Genomic DNA, 21,073 nt, shown 5'->3' on the forward strand with positions numbered 1-21,073 from the left:
GACAGGTTAGTGGTTCATGTCTCTTGTATGGTCACTATGACAGTGGTTCATGACTCTTGTGTGGTCACTGTGACAGTGGTTCATGACTCTTGTATGGTCACTATGACAGGTTAGTGGTTCATGACTCTTGTATGGTCACTATGACAGGTTAGTGGTTCATGACTCTTGTGTGGTCACTATGACAGTGGTTCATGACTTGTGTGGTCACTATGACAGTGGTTCATGACTCTTGTGTGGTCACTATGACAGTGGTTCATGACTCTTGTATGGTCACTATGACAGGGTTTCATGACTCTTGTGTGGTCACTGTGACAGTGGTTCATGACTCTTGTGTTGTCACTGTGACAGTGGTTCATGACTCTTGTATGGTCAATGTGACAGTGGTTCATGACTCTTATGTGGTCACTATGACAGGGGTTCATGACTCTTGTGTGTTCACTATGACAGTGGTTCATGACTCTTGTATGGTCACTGTGACAGGTTAGTGGTTCATGACTCTTGTGTGGTCACTATGACAGTGGTTCATGACTCTTGTGTGGTCACTGTGACAGGTTAGTGGTTCATAACTCTTGTGTGGTCACTATGACAGGTTAGTGGTTCATGACTCTTGTATGGTCACTGTGACAGGTTAGTGGTTCATGACTCTTGTGTGGTCACTATGACAGGTTAGTGGTTCATGACTCTTGTATGGTCACTATGACAGGTTAGTGGTTGATGACTCTTGTGTGGTCACTATGAAAGGTTAGTGGTTCATGACTCTTGTGTGGTCACTATGGCAGTGGTTAATGACTCTTGTGTGGACACTATGACAGGTTCGTGGTTCATGACTCTTGTGTGGTCACTATGACAGTGGTTCATGACTCTTATATGGTCACTATGACAGGTTAGTGGTTCATGACAGTTGTGTGGTCACTATGACAGTGGTTCATGTCTCTTGTATCGTCACTATGACAGGTTCGTGGTTCATGACTCTTGTGTGGTCACTATGACAGGTTAGCGGTTCGTGACTCTTGTGTGGTCACTATGACAGGTTAGTGGCTCATGACTCTTGTGTGGTCACTATGACAGGTTAGTGGTTCATGACTCTTGTGTGGTCACTATGAGAGGTTAGTGGTTCATGACTCTTGTATGGTCACTGTGACAGGTTAGTGGTTCATGACTCTTGTGTGGTCACTATGGCAGTGGTTCATGACTCTTGTGTGGTCACTATGACAGGTTAGTGGTTCATGACTCTTGTATGGTCACTATGACAGTGGTTCATGACTCTTGTGTGGTCACTGTGACTGTGGTTCATAACTCTTGTATGGTCACTATGATAGGTTAGTGGTCCATGACTCGTGTATGGTCACTATGACAGGTTAGTGGTTCATGACTCTTGTATGGTCACTATTACAGGGGTTCATGACTTTTGTGTGGTCACTGTGACAGTGGTTCATGACTCTTGTATGGTCACTATGTTAGGTTAGTGGTTCATGACTCTTGTATGGTTACTGTGACAGGTTAGTGGTTCATGACTCTTGTGTGGTCACTGTGTCAGTGGTTCATGACTCTTGTATGGTCACTATGACAGGTTAGTAGTTCATGACTCTTGTGTGGTCACTGTGACAGTTGTTCATGACTCTTGTGTTGTCACTGTGACAGTGGTTCATGACTCTTGTATGGTCACTATGTTAGGCCAGTGGTTCATGACTCTTGTATGGTTACTGTGACAGGTTAGTGGTTCATGACTCTTGTGTGGTCACTGTCTCAGTGGTTCATGACTCTTGTATGGTCACTATGACAGGTTAGTGGTTCTTGACTCTTGTGTGGTCACAATGACAGGTTAGTGGTTCATGACTCTTGTATGGTCACTGTGACAGATTAGTGGTTCATGACTCTTGTGTGGTCACTATGGCAGTGGTTCATGACTCTTGTGTGGTCACTATGACAGGTTAGTGGTTCATGTCTCTTGTATGGTCACTATGACAGTGGTTCATGACTCTTGTGTGGTCACTGTGACAGTGGTTCATGACTCTTGTATTGTCACTATGATAGGTTAGTGGTTCATGACTCTTGTATGGTCACTATGACAGGTTAGTGGTTCATGACTGTTGTATGGTCACTATGACAGGTTAGTGGTTCATGACTCTTGTGTGGTCACTGTGACAGTGGTTCATGACTCTTGTGTGGTCACTATGACAGTGGTTCATGACTCTTGTGTGGTCACTATGACAGTGGTTCATGACTCTTCTATGGTCACTATGACAGGGTTTCATGACTCTTGTGTGGTCACTGTGACAGTGGTTCATGACTCTTGTATGGTCACTATGAAAAGGTAGTGGTTCATGACTCCTGTGTGGTCACTATGACAGTGGTTCATGACTCTTGTGTGGTCACTATGACAGGTTAGTGGTTGATGACTCTTGTGTGGTCACCATGACTGGTTAGTGGTTCATGACTCTTGTATGGTCACTGTGACAGGTTAGTGGTTCATGACTCTTGTGTGGTCACTATGACAGTGGTTCATGACTCTTGTGTGGACACTATGACAGGTTCGTGGTTCATGACTCTTGTGTGGTCACGATGAAAGTGGTTCATGACTCTTATATTGTCACTATGACAGGTTAGTGGTTCATGACAGTTGTGTGGTCACTATGACAGTGGTTCATGTCTCTTGTATCGTCACTATGACAGGTTAGTGGTTCATGACTCATGTGTGGTCACTATGACAGGTTAGTGGTTCATGACTCTTGTGTGGTCACTGTGACAGTGGTTCATGGCTCTTGTATGGTCACTATGACAGGTTAGTGGTTCATGACTCTTGTGGGGTCACTGTGACAGTGGTTCATAACTCTTGTATGGTCACTATGACAGGTTAGTGGTTCATGACTCTTCTGTGGTCACTATGAGAGGTTAGTGGTTCATGACTCTTCTATAGTCACTGTGACAGGTTAGTGGTTCATGACTCTTGTGTGGTCACTATGGCAGTGGTTCATGACTCTTGTGTGGTCACTATGACAGGTTAGTGGTTCATGACTCTTGTATGGTCACTATGACAGTGGTTCATGACTCTTGTGTGGTCACTGTGACATTGGTTCATGACTCTTGTATGGTCACTATGATAGGTTAGTGGTCCATGACTCTTGTATGGTCACTATGACAGGTTAGTGGTTCATGACTCTTGTGTGGTCACTATGACAGGGGTTCATGACTCTTGTGTGGTCACTGTGACAGTGGTTCATGACTCTTGTATGGTTACTGTGACAGGTTAGTGGTTCATGACTCTTCTGTGGTCACTGTGTCAGTGGTTCATGACTCTTGTATAGTCACTATGACAGGTTAGTAGTTCATGACTTTTGTGTGGTCACTGTGACAGTGGTTCATGACTCTTGTGTTGTCACTGTGACAGTGGTTCATGACTCTTGTATGGTCAATGTGACAGTGGTTCATGACTCTTATGTGGTCACTATGACAGGGGTTCATGACTCTTGTGTGGTCACTATGACAGTGGTTATGACTCTAGTATGGTCACTATGACAGGTTAGTGGTTCATGACTCTTGTGTGGTCACTATGACAGTGGTTCATGACTCTTGTGTGGTCACTGTGACAGGTTAGTGGTTCATAACTCTTGTGTGGTCACTATGACAGGTTAGTGGTTCATGACTCTTGTATGGTCACTGTGACAGGTTAGTGGTTCATGACTCTTGTGTGGTCACTATGACAGGTTAGTGGTTCATGACTCTTGTATGGTCACTATGACAGGTTAGTGGTTGATGACTCTTGTGTGGTCACTATGAAAGGTTAGTGGTTCATGACTCTTGTGTGGTCACTATGGCAGTGGTTCATGACTCTTGTGTGGACACTATGACAGGTTCGTGGTTCATGACTCTTGTGTGGTCACTATGACAGTGGTTCATGACTCTTATATGGTCACAATGACAGGTTAGTGGTTCATGACAGTTGTGTGGTCACTATGACAGTGGTTCATGTCTCTTGTATCGTCACTATGACAGGTTCGTGGTTCATGACTCCTGTGTGGTCACTATGACAGGTTAGCGGTTCGTGACTCTTGTGTGGTCACTATGACAGGTTAGTGGTTCATGACTCTTGTGTGGTCACTATGACAGGTTAGTGGTTCATGACTCTTGTGTGGTCACTATGAGAGGTTAGTGGTTCATGACTCTTGTATGGTCACTGTGACAGGTTAGTGGTTCATGACTCTTGTGTGGTCACTATGGCAGTGGTTCATGACTCTTGTGTGGTCACTATGACAGGTTAGTGGTTCACGATTCTTGTATGGTCACTATGACAGTGGTTCATGACTCTTGTGTGGTCACTGTGACAGTGGTTCATGACTCTTGTATGGTCACTATGATAGGTTAGTGGTCCATGACTCGTGTATGGTCACTATGACAGGTTAGTGGTTCATGACTCTTGTATGGTCACTATGACAGGGGTTCATGACTCTTGTGTGGTCACTGTGACAGTGGTTCATGACTCTTGTATGGTCACTATGTTAGGCTAGTGGTTCATGACTCTTATATGGTCACTATGACAGGTTAGTGGTTCATCACTCTTGTGTGGTCACTATGACAGGTTAGTGGTTCATGACTCTTGTGTGGTCACTGTGACAGTGGTTCATGACTCTTGTATGGTCACTATGACAGGTTAGTGGTTCATGACTCTTGTGGGGTCACTGTGACAGTGGTTCATGACTCTTGTATGGTCACTATGACAGGTTAGTGGTTCATGACTCTTGTGTGGTCACTGTATCCTAACCTATAAAGATAGGTTAGGTTAGGTTAGGTTCGGTCATATAACTACGCTAATTTTAACTCCAATAACAAAAAATTTACCTCATACTTAATGAAATGGGTAGCTTTATTATTTCATAAAAAAATTAGAGAAAATATATTAATTTAGGAAATCTCGGCCTATTAGGCAAAACGAGCCTTGCATAGTAGGCCGAGAAGTGCGTTCTGGCTACTAGGTACGACATATATATATATATATTAATCACGTGTTTATTTTCGTGATATACACATATATATATATATATATATATATATATATATATATATATATATATATATATATATATATATATATATATATATATATATATATATATATATTAATATATTAGTATATTTTGGTAGCAGTCTTTCCTGTAGACATATATTACTAAATATGACCGATAAAGTAAGATTAATAATTCTAACACGAATTTTCTCAATATTTCTTATATTTCTTTTCACTGTTGATGGTAATTGAAAAATCACTTCTCCAAAATTCATTTTTATTTCTAGTCTGACGCGACACTTGAACGCGTTTCGTAATAACTTATTACATTTTCAAAGACTTTTAGTTTACACACACACAACTATAACCTGCAAACACTAAACTGAGTTCTTACTATACTATGATCTAAACAGCTTTCATTTTGTTTGATACCCGCATTTTGGGTGAGGTGATATGTTACAACAGTTTTGGATGAAGTGAACAAAACTTTCAACACAAGACAGAACACGAAACAATGGGTATTAATTGGGTAAATTGAAGGTATGAATGGAAGTAACTGCAGAAGGCCTATTGGCCCATATTTCTTGATGCTTCTATATTGGAACGGAGTCTTGAAGTAGGTAGAATATAGTTGTGCATTAATTGGCTGTTGATTGCTGGTGTTGACTTCTTGATGTGTAGTGCCTCGCAGATGTCAAGCCGCCTGCTATCGCTGTATCTATCGATGATTTCTGTGTTGTCTGTTAAGACTTCTCTGGTGATGGTCTGGTTGTGGGAAGAGATTATATGTTCCTTAATGGTGCCCTGTTGCTTATGCATTGTTAATCGTCTGGAAAAAGATGTTGTCTATATACTGAGTTCTTTGGGGCTTACAGTCGCCAAGTGGACATTTGAAGGCATAGACGACGTTGGTCTCTTTTTAAGCGTTCTGCTTTGTGTCTGGAGAGTTTTTCATGAGTAGGTTGGTCGTTTTTTTTTGGTTTTATAGTAAATCGTCAATTGTATCTTCTGATTTTTGTCTGTAGGGATAACGTTCCTATTAACAATATCTTTCAGGACCTTTCAGGGCCTAGGGGCTCTAGTTTTGTAAAGCTGGGGGAAGGGGGCTTCACCAGGACCTACTAGGGGCTCTAGGATTGTAAAGCTGGAGGCAGGGGCTTCACCAGGGCCTAAGGGCTCTAGTTTTGTAAAGCTGGGGGCAGGGGGCTTCACCAAGGCCTAGGGGCTCTAGTTTTGTAAAGCTCGGGCAGGGGGCTTCAACAAGGCCAGGGGGCTCTAGTTTCGTAAAGCTGGAGGCAGGGGCTTCACCTGGGCCTAAGGGCTCTAGTTTTGTAAAGCTGGGGGCAGGGGGCCTAACCAGGGCTTAAAAGCTCTAGTTTTGTAAAGCTGGGGGCAGGGGGCCTCACCAGGGCCTAGGGGGCTCTAGTTTTGTAAAGCTGGGAGCAGAGGGCTTTACCAGGGCCTAGGGGCTCTGATTTTGTAAAGTTGGGGACAGAGGAGCCTCACCAAGACTTAGGGACTCTAGTTTCGTAAAGCTGAAGGCAGGGGCTTCACTAGAGCCTAGGGGCTCTAGTTTTGTAAAGCTGGGGGCAGGAGGCTTCACCAGGTCCTAGGGATTCTAGTTTTGTAAAGCTGGGTGCAGGAGGCTTCACCAGGGCCTAGAGGCTCTAGTTTTGTAAAGTTGGATGCAGGGGGGCTTCACCAAGGCCTAGGGGCTCTAGTTTTGTAAAGCTGGGGGCAGAGGGGCTGTACCAGGGCATAGGAGCTTTGGTTTTGTAAAGCTTGAAAAAGGGGGCTTCACCAGGGCCTCTGGTTTTGTAAAGCTGGGGAAGGAGGCTTCACCAGGGCCTAGGGGCTCTTGTTTTGTAAAGCTGGAGGCAGGGGGCTTCACCAAGGCCTAGGGGCTCTGCTTTTGAAAAGCTGTGTGCAGGGGGCTACACCAGGGCCTAGGGGCTCAAATTTTGTAAAGCTGGGGACAGGGGGGCTTCGCCATAGCCTAGGGGCTCTGATTTTGTAAAGCTGGGAGCAGGGGTCTTCACAATGGCCTAGGGGCTCTTGTTTTGTAAAGCTGGGGGCAGAGGGCTTCACTAGGGCCTAGGGGCTCTAGTTTTGTAAAGATGGGAGCAGGGGGCTTCACCAGGCCCTAGTTGCTCTGATTTTGTAAAGCTGGGGGCAAAGGGCTTCACCAGGGCCTAGGGGCTCTAGTTTTGTTAAGCTGGGAGCAGGGGGTTTCACCGGGGTCTAGTGGTTCTGATTTTGTAAAGCTGGGGGCGGGGAGCTTCACCAGGGCCTAGGGGCTCTAATTTTGTAAAGCTGGAGGAAGCGGGCTTCACCACAGCCTAGGGACTCTGGCTTTGTAAAGCTAAAGGCAGGGGGGGCTTTTCCAGGGCTAAGGGGCTCTAGTTTTGTAAAGCTGGAGGCAGGGGGCTTCACCAGGGCCTAGGGGGTCTGGATTTGTAAAGCTGGAGGAAGGGGGCTTCATCAGGGCTTAGGGGCTGTGTTTTGGAAATTTCCAACACTAATACAATACTATTGTATTATAAGCAATTAGTATTAAAATATACTAACTACTGTAGTTACTAAAGCTTACTAACAGTAATGTTCACATGAACTAACTATTATATGTGCATATGGATACTGGAATTCTTACAAAACCAAGCACCAGTATTGCGTCAGATTATACCTAGTTAAACACATTTATATCCAGTGTGTTAGAGAATTGAATGTGATTCTCTAAATCATCAGTATTCCGTTTGATAATTATTTATGGATAACATAACTCCCAAATAATTCTAAATCGAGAGTTTTTAGTTACAATTGTTATCAAGTAATAATTTTACCGTCACGCGTGAATGCCATGGAGAAAACTAAAATCTTCTCCATTTCTTGTTTACAACCATAAGACGAGAAAGTAATAATATTTAAATCCCTAGAATTACAACCCAGTCTTTATTAAAGTCTTTCAGCCACAATTGCGCGAAATAATTCGTGATAAATAATTTCTGTGGCGAATGCGGGACGCGGGTTGGAGAGGACGGAGAAGCCATTGTGGAGCGAGACGCCATGGTGTGTGGCGTGGAAGTCTCGTATTGCGGAATTGAGCAACAAGGTCGTGGCGTCAGAGTCTGAGACATGTGACGTTGAGATTATCAGCAAGAATTACACTGGTACTCAACACAGAATGAGTTATTATTGTTCTACGTGATCTGCAGTGACCGGCCAACTAATAACGCGTCGATATACAAGCCAAGCTATCAACCACGTGTACGACATTGCGGGAGTTTGAGCTTGAGACGCGGTATCGGCAAGCTTCAACATAATTTGTACCCTTAGATAAGTATATAGTTCCCTTCTGATGCATCATTAGAGATTGTATATGTCGGGGCAGCTTGTCGTTATATCGAGCGACCATAACAAATCCAACGTTAGTACCATATCAAATTTATTTTCCATTTTCATGAATATAGAGATTTAAGTAGCCTAGTTCAATGCTACGTAATATCCCTTAAATTACAGCTCGCATGTGAGGAGTCAGCGAGCTGTTACCTAACTTCGTGTTATTCACCTCTAAGTGTTTCTACGAGGAATTCCGGAGATCACGAGGATGAGGCGTGAATGTCATAGAAATCGTCTTAAAGCTAAGACTTTTTGTACTCATTTATTTACTCTAAAATTCATTATTTATACATCATTCTATCTAATCGGATGCTCGTCATGTACACTGGAGATAATCTGTGTTTATTTGAATGATTAATTTCTGATGCTAATAATCTTTATAATTTCTGGTGATAATCTTCTATAGTTTCTTTAATATTGGTCATAAGATCAGTTATTACACAATGAACTGGTGCACGAACCACACTAGTTCCTAGACGTATATGAAGTTCTAGCAATAACCCCCCCAATGTAGGTGTTTGAGGCTTTGATTTAAATTAATTAACTATACAGCCCATTAATTATTTAAGTGATTATGCTTCATAATATTTATCCATAGACACTGGTTCTTCCTTGTGTTCCTAATGATCACTTTTTATTAGTTTCCCTCTTTTCTTAAAAGTGGGTGGTCCTTCGTAATTGTTTTCATTAATTGAATAATTTAATATATTGAGTCAAGCCCCAGATATCCCACATTATGGTCCTTATCGAACCGGATAAACATAAAATATAAATATACATACTAATTAGTAATAACTAATCACCGTGTGAAGTAGTCTAGACTAACCATTTAATTAATTGTGTCTACCAGCAGCGTAACACATAGGTTAGCCTAAGTCACACCAAGTCATTGCTACTTACACCTCATGTATAAGGTAGCACTCGTGAGACACAGTCAATTACCCACAACACTTAGACCTATACCTCATACTGAAGTAAGAATCTTTAGGTCACCAGGAGCAACAGCTCATAACTTTTATAACAATTCCACACTAACACCTGCGTTAGAGTGGCCTCACCATCTAACCATTATTTATTTAGGTGGTAATGACATCCATCCTAATCGTCATCCAGCTGAGGTGATCAATCACCTTAAAACCATAATTTCTTCATTTAAGCTAATCAGCAATTCGGTAGTATTCACATTAGTGGAACCTCGCCAACTGAGTCATGATAATCATTGGGGAGTAACACCAGAATATTACCAGAGAGCTGCCAAATACATAAATTTCAGGCTGAAAAAACGAGTGAGATTGGATGCCACTTATATACAATTTACAGCCAGACCATACAGACAAAACCTGGCAAGAGATGGTGTACACCTGTCAGGTGAGTCTAGGTCACGTGTAGTTGACAAATTGATCAACACAATCAATTATCACAAACGGCTGTGGCTAACAAGCCAAATTTAACTGTACATAATTGTTTTTCACTTGTGTGTGCAAGTGCACACTTATAAACTATAAAATCCAAAAAAAACAAAAATACAGCACAACTATATTCACATTACTGCACCACAATAATCTTTGCCAACCTTTATTAGGTAGGAATTTAGGCTGTGATTGTGCTGAATTTGGCACAAACACAGACTAAATAAATTTGTAGTTTTTTAGGTAGAAATTCTCACAACTAGACTAGAGCTAGTTAGTAGAATATGTATTATACCTTTTGTGCTGACCCTATCAAGGGTGGGATTAAACCTTGAGATAACTCTGATTAGAGTATATCCATATTATTTCTTCTTGTACTCATTATTTTGTGTGTATATATTTTGAGTGCTGCTGAATGATCACCATTACATCTAATGGTGATATAGAAGAGCTAGCCGGACGAAAGTTAATGGTAAAGTTCAAGCACTGCTCAAAATAAATAGCTACTTATTGTTAGGTAGGTACATTTAACCTCGAGTGAGGTAGAGTATAATTTAGCCACATTAAATTAGGCTATACTTAATATTACTTGTCAACCAATGAGCAAGTACCCAAGCTTCATTAGTAATACTTATTCAGATCCCATGAAGTTTGGACTTAAACCCATCATGGCTACTCCTGAACAATTAAGGAGAACCTATATTGGCCTCAAAGGTCATTTAACTAGACTAATTAACAAGTCTGAGGACTTATCTAAAGCAACTCCCATTGATTCTTATCAATTAGAAACATCAGTGAGAGTGGCTGATCTGAAATTTGATCAAGTTAAATCTACAAGTCAGTCTTATCTTGACCTACTGAATACCATAGAAACTGATCCTGATGAAATGGATCGAATTATAGCAGATATTTCACAGTATGAAGATGAGACTCAAGATAGACTTTACCTACTATCCAATCTAGTAACACAATCTAAATCTAATACAAATAATACTATGTCTCAATCCAGTAACCAATTACCTGAGGTTCGTTTACCTACTTTAGACTTACCTACATTTACATGGCTGGATACAGAAAATTGGGACAACTTTTGGACTTCATTTGAAGTTCATATACATAGAAAATCTTCTCTTGACAAGATTTCTAAATTTTCATACCTGATTAGTCTTCTCAAAGGAGAGGCTAAAAAGGTCATAAATAACCTAGCTCTCACTGAGAGTAATTATGAGGAAGCTATAAACTGCTAAAGTTAAACTATTGCAACAAGGAGTTGAGTATAGCTAACCTTTATTACCAGTTGCTAGATCTGAATGCACCAAGCAACAGACCAGACTCACTTCAAAGCTTCAGGCTAAAAGTAGAGTCTCTAGTGAAGGCCTTAGGTACTAAAGTGGATATACCAACCTCAGAATGGTCAATCAAGTTACTTTTGCAGAGGAAATTACCTCGAAATATCTTAGCAGAAATCTGCTCACACTATAAAACCGAGTTTCTCACTCTCGAACAAATATTCGAGGGACTGAGAATAATGGTTAACAGGTTGAAGACCCATGATAAGATTAAACCTGAGTCTAAACCACCTAATATTGACACTTCAGTCAAACCCAAACCGACTTTAAATAAATCTAATAAATATAAACCTAGGACTACTCCATCCACTGGAAAGAGGAGTGGTAATGTAGGTACTTATTCAGTATCTCCTTCTGAGGTAACCAATGACTTGTCTGCTAAAGAGACAAAGTCAACCAGAGAGAGAAGGTGTCTGTTTTGTAGTCAAGGACATGCCACCTACCAAGGTTACTGGAGACGTATCTCCGTACCTACCTTGTCTTTGTTGCAATTTGTGATTATAGATTAGTATCTTATTGCTTGATTGCATCCTCTGTGAACACTCAGTACTGTTCAGGTTAGTTCATTTATCCAGCACAATGCGATTGCAGGTAGGATCCTGTAGTTATACTCGTGGCTGGGGTCTAGCTGTCGTAAAGGTGTCACAGGAAGGATTTCGAGTAACGTCAGTGATATTTTTCGTTGTTGTAGTACTACAATTCTAGTACATCCGTTAACTTTAAACTGAAAGTCTAGATGGACCTCTTGAGGAAGGGACTGCTTAGCTAACACGTTAAGTGTAGTAAGCAGCTCATTCCCCACTCTAGAGACCATAGAAAAATGATAAAGGTGCGAGCAAACGCCGAGACCTCAAAAGTTTAAATCCCTTACACTAGGCCGTCGACCACTGCCATTGGCTGACAGCCAATCTAACAGGTAGGTCACGGAATCTCAAAACTATTTTAGATTTGTTGTGTGGCGCTATGATTCTAGCCCAAGTCTCAAGAAGCAGTCTCAAATGAATAGTAATAATTTCAGGTAACGTGGCAGAACATATGTAAATCATTAATAGTGCAGGTTGTAACAAAAGACAGCATTCAACTTAACAACACAGTTTATTTAACAAATACTAACTACTACAACAACGAAAAATATCACTGACGTTACTAGAAATCCTTCCTGTGACACCTTCACGACAGCTAGACCCCAGCCACGAGTATAACTACAGGATCCTACCTGCAATCGCATTGTGCTGGATAAATGAACTAACCTGAACAGTACTGAGTGTTCACAGAGGATGCAATCAAGCAATAAGATACTAATCTATAATCACAAATTGCAACAAAGACAAGGTAGGTAAGGAGATACGTCTCCAGTAACCTCCTATCAGTTACTTAATGCTCGTGCAGACCTCCCCTGCAATGCAGTTGTGCAATGCAATCCAACTAGTAGCCTTCAATGATACATCAATGGCTAGTGGGATTACTGGCAACACTTCGTCTCTTGGACGATCAACAATCAGTGTTTTGTGAACAAATCCACAAGAGCCGTGACGAGGATTCGAACCTGCGTTCGAGAGCATCCCAGACGCTGCCTTAATCGACTGAGCTACGACATGGTATAAGAATTGCAACCAGAAATTCTACTGAACTTACTTGGATCCTGCAGCCTCTCCGAGACACAAACCAGGATCAGTGTTTTGTTGTTGTTTAAAGATTCGCTACTTGGAACAAAAAATTCCAAGTAGCACGGGCTATGTTGAGCCCGTAGTAAAAACTATCTAGTATCCGTTAACGTAACTCGTGCTGGGATTAATTAGCTGTCCGAAGTACAGTAATTAAGGGGATTATACTCACTGAACACTTGACGGGTCAAGTGTCTGTATAATTCTGAGTTACTTGTGACTGTAAGGACTTGTCTGTAGCAGACAAGATTAAGTTAAAGTAAGAGTTGTTGCCGACTGCTGTTGGCAGTGAATTAACGTAATTGTCACTATCAATATACGTAATGATAGTGACAATTACGTTAATTCACTGCCAACAGCGGAGATTTAGGAGAAGATTTAGCTGGTGAAAACCCATACCAGATGAAAATATCTCGTTTTAGAGTGAGGTGGTAGTCTGGCTAACTGCGGGTCGAGAAGGGTCAGTCTCAAACCGTTAGTGTTTGTACAGGCCTCTCCTGTGTGACGTCACGGGCACCACGTGACCAGAGGAAGATATGTGATTCGTGGCGGCTTCATCGGCCTACTCCCTGATGGCTCTTTCACAGAACAGAGGGGAGAGTGTGTAGGGCCCGAGGCTAGGCTGCCCGGCGCTCCTAAGCAGCATTCTGCCAATACTTCAGTAGCTAAGTTAACTCCGTCTAAACGCGACACTAAGTTTTACTCGTCATCCTCATTCCACCAACGTGGGTCCGTCTCCAGAATCAGGGTTCGTGACGATTGGAGTTAACGATACTAAGAGTGGAAAGGAGAGATGAAGAGTGTGACTCCCAGCATGGTCTGAGCAGAGTGATACACACTGTTGTGACCCGCTGCTGTTGTTGTTACCATCCGTGTACATCCATAAATTTACGACTGAGTTGGTTTTATTTGGTGGCTAAACCGGGGTTCCCCAGTGTTGACTGAGATTTGAAAGTGTGATTTAACTCATATTACAGCCATTTCTGAGGACATAGCTTTATACCGCCACTGTGCTTATTACCCTGTGTGACACCAACAACGTGTGCCTCACCCCGTGTGTTCACCAGCGTCCACCACCCTGTGTCACCACGCCCGTCCACCACCCTGTGTCACCACGCCCGTCCACCACCCTGTGTCACCACGCCCGTCCACCACCCTGTGTCACCACGCCCGTCCACCACCCTGTGTCACCACGCCCGTCCACCACCCTGTGTCACCACGCCCGTCCACCACCCTGTGTCACCACGCCCGTCCACCACCCTGTGTCACCACACCCGTCCACCACCCTGTGTCACCACACCCGTCCACCACCCTGTGTCACCACGCCCGTCCACCACCCTGTGTCACCACGCCCGTCCACCACCCTGTGTCACCACGCCCGTCCACCACCCTGTGTCACCACGCCCGTCCACCACCCTGTGTCACCACACCCGTCCACCACCCTGTGTCACCACACCCGTCCACCACCCTGTGTCACCACGCCCGTCCACCACCCTGTGTCACCACGCCCGTCCACCACCCTGTGTCACCACGCCCGTCCACCACCCTGTGTCACCACGCCCGTCCACCACCCTGTGTCACCACGCCCGTTCACCACCCTGTGTCACCACACCCGTCCACCACCCTGTGTCACCACACCCGTCCACCACCCTGTGTCACCACGCCCGTCCACCACCCTGTGTCACCACGCCCGTCCACCACCCTGTGTCACCACGCCCGTCCACCACCCTGTGTCACCACGCCCGTCCACCACCCTGTGTCACCACACCCGTCCACCACCCTGTGTCACCACGCCCGTCCACCACCCTGTGTCACCACACCCGTCCACCACCCTGTGTCACCACGCCCGTCCACCACCCTGTGTCACCACGCCCGTCCACCACCCTGTGTCACCACACCCGTCCACCACCCTGTGTCACCACGCCCGTCCACCACCCTGTGTCACCACGCCCGTCCACCACCCTGTGTCACCACACCCGTCCACCACCCTGTGTCACCACGCCCGTCCACCACCCTGTGTCACCACACCCGTCCACCACCCTGTGTCACCACGCCCGTCCACCACCCTGTGTCACCACGCCCGTCCACCACCCTGTGTCACCACGCCCGTCCACCACCCTGTGTCACCACACCCGTCCACCACCCTGTGTCACCACGCCCGTCCACCACCCTGTGTCACCACACCCGTCCACCACCCTGTGTCACCACGCCCGTCCACCACCCTGTGTCACCACACCCGTCCACTACCCTGTGTCACCACGCGCGCTGCTCAACTTGTGTTTAGAGCGTGCCAGACTGACCCTTGTGTGTGAGACCCTCTCACCCCTCACCCACGCACCCAGTGAGGGTGCCTCCATCACCTCCCAGCTGTGTCACACCACGCTCCGTGCTGGGGCGCCGGACTTGACAGATGACAACATCGTCTGTCCACCATACTGTCCATGTTCATACTCCACGTGCTTCCGCATATCATCATGTGTGTGGAAATAGCTGAGTTAGATCTTCAATATACAGCAAAGTCATCAACTATACTCATCTAATTGTGCTTGCAGGGGTTGAGCTCTGGCTCTTTGGTCCCGCCTCTCAACCGTCAATCAACAGGTGTACAGGTTCCTGAGCCTATTGGGCTCTATCATATCTACACTTGAAACTGTGTATGGAGTCAGCCTCCACCACATCACTTCCTAATGCATTCCATTTGTCAACCACTTTGACACTAAAAAAGTTCTTTCTAATACCTCTGTGGCTCATTTGGGCAATCAGTTTCTACCTGTGTCCCCTAGTGCGTGTGTCCCTTGTATTAAATATTAATAGACTGTCTTTGTCTACCCTATCAGTTCCCTTGAGAATCTTGAATGTGGTGGTCATGTCCCCCCTAACTCTTCTGTCTTCCAGCGAAGTGAGGTTTAATTCCCGTAGTCTCTCCTCGTAGCTCATACCTCTGAGCTCGGGTACTAGTCTGGTGGCAAACCTTTGAACCTTTTCCAGTTTAGTCTTATCCTTAACAAGATATGGACTCCATGCTGGGGCTGCATACTCCAGGATTGGGCTGACATATGTGGTATACAAAGTTCTGAATGATTCCTTGCACAAATTTCTAAAGGCCGTTTTTATGTTGGCCATCTTAACTTCCCTTATATCCGACTCATTTAGGGCAAATATCAAATCAAGCATTGCTGGTTCATCTTCTCCTCTCATTCTTGTTGGTTCCTTGATGTTCTGGCTTAGAAAGTTTCTTGTTGCCACGTCCAGCAGCTTAGCTCTCCATGTTTCTGGTCCTCCATGCGGGTCTTTGTATTCCCAATCTATCTTCCCATGGTTGAAGTCTCCATGATTAGTAGTCCAGATCCATTCCTGCTAGCAACAGAAGCTGCTCTCTCTATTATGTTAATGGTGGCCATGTTGTTTCTATCATATTCCTGTCTGGGTCTTCTGTCATTTGGTGGTGGATTATATATGACTACGACTATAATTTTTTGCCCTCCAGTTGTTATGGTACCTGTTATGTAGTCACTGAAACCTTCACAGCCCTTAATAACCACCTCCTCAAAATTCCAGCCTTTTCTTACTAGCAGAGCTACACCACCACTACCTCTTCCTTCCCTCTCTTTCCTCATAACATAATAGTCCTGTGGGAACATTGCATTTGTTATGATTTTCGTTAGCTTTATTTCTGTGAGAGCTATTATGTCTGGGTTTTCCTCTAGCACCCATTCTCCAAGTTCATTTGCTTTATTTGTAATTCCATCTATGTTGCCAGTCGGCCGAGCGGACAGCACACTGGACTTGTGATCCTGTGGTCCTGAATTCGATCCCAGGCACCGGCGAGAAACAATGAGCAGAGTTTCTTTCACCCTATGCCCCTGTTACCTGGCAGTAAAATAGGTACCTTGGTGTTAGTCAGCAGTCACAGGCTGCTTCCTGGGGGTGGAGGCCTGGTCGAGGACCGGGCCGCGGGGACACTAAAAAGCCCCGAAATCATCTCAAGATAACCTCAAGATATGTTAGTGTACATTGCCTTGAGGCTCACTTTCTTCTGTCCCTTCTCAAATCTCCTCCTTGGTGAGTGTTCTGCTGGTGGGGGAAGCTGTTCCATGGGTGTGAGGATTTGTGAGGTGGATGACAGGGTCTTAGAGGATACTGGGATGAGGGGTGGGGGGTCTAGTGAAGGGGGATGGACAGGGAGGGCATGGGGTGAAAGGGGAGGGAGGACAGGAAGGAAAAGGGGGGAGGGGGGACATGGAGGGAGGAGGGGAGGGGTAGAAGGGTTTGGGGTAGGGGGGTTTTCTATGCAGAGGAGGGTGGTGGGGTTGCCCTCCCCGCTGGTGTTACTTGTATGTATGGGGAGAGGTTGGAATGGAATACAGCCAGTCTTAATGTGAGTTCAATATATTCTCTGATATTGTTGTGCAAAATTCCTTGTGTTGCTCTGACATCAACCTTCCGACCTCACTTTGTCTCATATCACCTGAAACGGGTGGAGTAGCGTAGTCGAGGAACGCACGTTAAGTGACGATTACAGTACGTCTGGGTGATTACTGTAATTCATCTCTGGTTGTGTATAAGTACACGTAATGACACATTTAGTTAGGCTGTACTATATCGTGAGTTGTGCTATGGTTAAATATTATACCAATTACTGATATAGACTTTCCATGCGTATACTTTGATATCGTTTCAGAAGGAAACCAGTGAGTCTGAGTGAGTTATTAGGGTAGTGTGATTGACCCTGGGTAATTAGTGAGTGATTATTAATTACGTTGATATTGTGTTGTGTTGTAATTTTGTGCTGTGTTATTAAGTGACTACTGTGAGTGAAGTGTAAAGTTGTTACTGTTGTTTCTGATTTGTCTGTGTGACAAGCAATTATATAATCTTATATTAATAATTGAAGAATCAGCGACGTATTCCTTGTTGTGAATGGCTGTACATTGAGGCAGTGTAATTAACGTAATTAGTACTTGACTAATTCTTGTTTGGCAAACTGTCTTAAGTCATAGCGTTGAATTAACGTAATTCGTCTTGATTAATTAACTGTCCGTGTGACAGTAGTTAGTGTAATTACTCACTGATTTTTAATTGCCTTTGTGGAAGAGTAATTACTGTGGAGAATTATTGTTTTGAGTGTTTGGCTCTCTGAGTGACAAATTGTAATTAATGTAAAATACCTTTGATTGAGTGACCGTCTTGAAGACAGTAATTAATGTAATTAATTAACGTAATATATTAAAATAATTAACGTCATTAATTTTATTGTTTTTTTGATTAAATTGATAAATTGTGATCAATTATTCTTGTCTGATAGAACGTTAACGTAATTGTTGTTGTTCTGATTGTCGTCCACAGAGGCACGTGTTAACGTAATTGTTGTTGTTTTGATTGTCGTCCACAGAGGCACCTGTTAACGTAATTGTTGTTGTTCTGATTGTCGTCCACAGAGGCACGTGTTAACGTAATTGTTGTTGTTTTGATTGTCGTCCACAGAGGCACCTGTTAACGTAATTGTTGTTGTTCTGATTGTCGTCCACAGAGGCACGTGTTAACGTAATTGTTGTTGTTCTGATTGTCGTCCACAGAGGCACGTGTTAACGTAATTGAGATTGTTTACAGAAGACTGTCTCAGTGACCAGTCTGGTTGTGTCGTGTTGTTTTGTTGTTAAATTGTTTTGACTACAATTAATTTTATTTCCATCTTGAGCCCGAGTGAGCATCCGATGTTCAGTAACAATTTGACCAGCCGAGAGCAGTACGGACAACAGTCTGGCTATACTGGCTTTGATTAGCTGTCACAGTGTCACTTGGGACAATTGACATAACGTTAAATTGTTGTGGGGTGTGTTAGTATTAAGTTTGTTAATGTGTTATTTGTTGCCAAAAGAAAATTGTCTTTATGTTAGCATCTTCCAATACTATTGCCCCTTAACTCATGCTGGTACAAACTATACTATTCCTTGCATTTAATGAGGGTCTGCTTCTGGACCTACTTCGAACTTTCGAACACACACTCGACACACATTCGAACCTAATTCCTAACCTAATCACAGAATACAAATTCGGCGTGAGGACCTGCAGTAACCCCTAAGATTGTAACAGGCAAATAAGGAGGTAAAGGACCTAGTGGATGGGAGATACCAAGGAATTGGGCTCCAGCGGATGCCTTCGCCTTTTATTTCAGTTTTAAAGTATAATCTCACATCTGGCACTTAACGTGTGGGCTCTGTGCAGTCATTTCTAACTGAGTTCACTTGTAAAGAGTAATACAAAATTTCTCACAATAACGTTCTCCAATAAGGAACTCCACTCTGAGATCTACACTCGATGGCCACCGAACTTTCAGGCCTATTCCTTCACCATCCAAATCCTCTTCAAGATTTTCATCTCCTCATCCCTCTCCCTCTCCCTAACCTTTCCAAACCCTTTGAAAATCGGACTTTGGACTTAGCCAGTTGCTGTGTTATAATGTCCTGGTACAGTTTAAAGTGGTCAGGTCTCCCCCAGTTTAGACGTTTGTGCTTTAACCTTCAACATGAGGCAGTTGAAAAATGGCCATGCCTGCCTATGCAGAAAAAATTAATTATAAAATTATTAAATTGTATGAAAAACATAAGAAAAAATATATTAATATGTACCTTTTTTTTACTGAGGGGAGAAGGTGTTAAAGGTTGGGCGACAGTCATGTTATCTGGCGAGTGTCCACACGACGCTGACGGCTGAGCTGTGCCACACACCACACCTTTATTCACCTAGTTGTGCTTGCGGGGGTTGAGCTCTGGCTCTTTCGGCCCGCCTCTCAACTGTCAATCAATCAAATGTTACTAACTACTAAAAATTTTGTTTTCTTCACACACACACACACACACACACACACACACACACACACACACACACACACACACACACACACACACACACACACACACACACACACACACAACACATACACACACTCAAACACACACACACAAATTCTTATCAAATTCAAACTCCATATCTTAAGAAGCACATCAACAAACTGGAAAAGGTGCAAAGACATGCTACTAAGTGGCTCCCAGAACTGAAGGGCAAGAGCTACGAGGAGAGGTTAGAGGCATTAAATATGCCAAAACTAGAAGACAGAAGAAAAAGAGGTGATATGATCACTACATACAAAATAGTAACAGGAATTGATAAAATCGATAGGGAAGATTTCCTGAGACCTGGAACTTTAAGAACAAGAGGTCACAGATTTAAACTAGTTAAACACAGATGCCGAAGAAATAAAAGAAAATTCACTTTCGCGAACAGAGTGGTAGACGGTTGGAACAAGTTAGGTGAGAAGGTGGTGGAGGCCAAGACCGTCAGTAGTTTCAAAGCGTTATACGACAAAGAGTGCTGGGAAGACGGGACACCACGAGCGTAGCTCTCATCCTGTAACTACACTTAGGTAATTACACTTAAGTAATTACACACACACTCAGGAAGCAGCCCGTAGAAGCTGTCTAACTCTTAGGTACCTGTTTACTGCTTGGTAACAGGTGCATCAAGGTGAAGGAAACTCTGCCCATTTGTTTTTCCGCTGGCTGCCGGGATCGAACCTCGGTCTCTAGGTCCACGAGTCTACAGCGCTGTCCACTCAGCCAGCCAGCCCCTTGGCTGGTGATTTAGCAGTTGTGATTTAATTTAGCAGAGGAACATGCACAGGGCACCACAGGTGCCCTGTGCATAACAACACCACGTGAGGACAGGAGGCAGAATGTTACTCAGTAGTCTTGCTTCATACAACTCCACATACACATTGCTTAAAACTGGAGAAAGAAGGTTACCCGGATAGTCATTCCTTATTTTTGACAAAATTCATTATAAAATGCTAAATTTAGAGTTAGTAACACTTAGTTTTATAACTTCTTTAACGTAGGAACTGGAAGGGGCAAATCATATTTTAAGAGTTCATCAGATAAACATCTTAGTAAGTCATCAACAGGAGCTTTAGTCAATAAAGAAGTTATATCAAAGCTAACCAAACATTATGATTACAGAGCTCTTTCTTATTACATAATTTGTCAACAAAATCAACATTATTCTATAAATATGAATTAGAAACATTACTGACAATAGGATTTAGAACTTGAACTAGCCATTTTGACACTTTATATGACACTGAACTTATGAAACTAATTATTGATTTATGGGTTTTAACCAAGTCATAAATATATTATAATTCTCCATATGTTAATATTATATGGCAATGGTATGGTAATCCATGTTATTCCTATA

General features: G+C 43.4%; 1 protein-coding gene across 1 annotated transcript in view; it reads left to right on the plus strand.

Annotated features, from left to right (window-relative positions):
- The window catches only part of LOC123761449 (high-affinity choline transporter 1-like), a 1,078,813-nt gene that overhangs the window by 327,548 nt on the left and 730,192 nt on the right, over positions 1-21,073 (plus strand). The gene's annotated exons all lie outside the window — the stretch shown is intronic.

The sequence above is a fragment of the Procambarus clarkii genome, chromosome 7, assembly GCF_040958095.1.
Source record: "Procambarus clarkii isolate CNS0578487 chromosome 7, FALCON_Pclarkii_2.0, whole genome shotgun sequence".
Classification (NCBI taxonomy): Eukaryota; Metazoa; Arthropoda; class Malacostraca; order Decapoda; family Cambaridae; genus Procambarus; species Procambarus clarkii.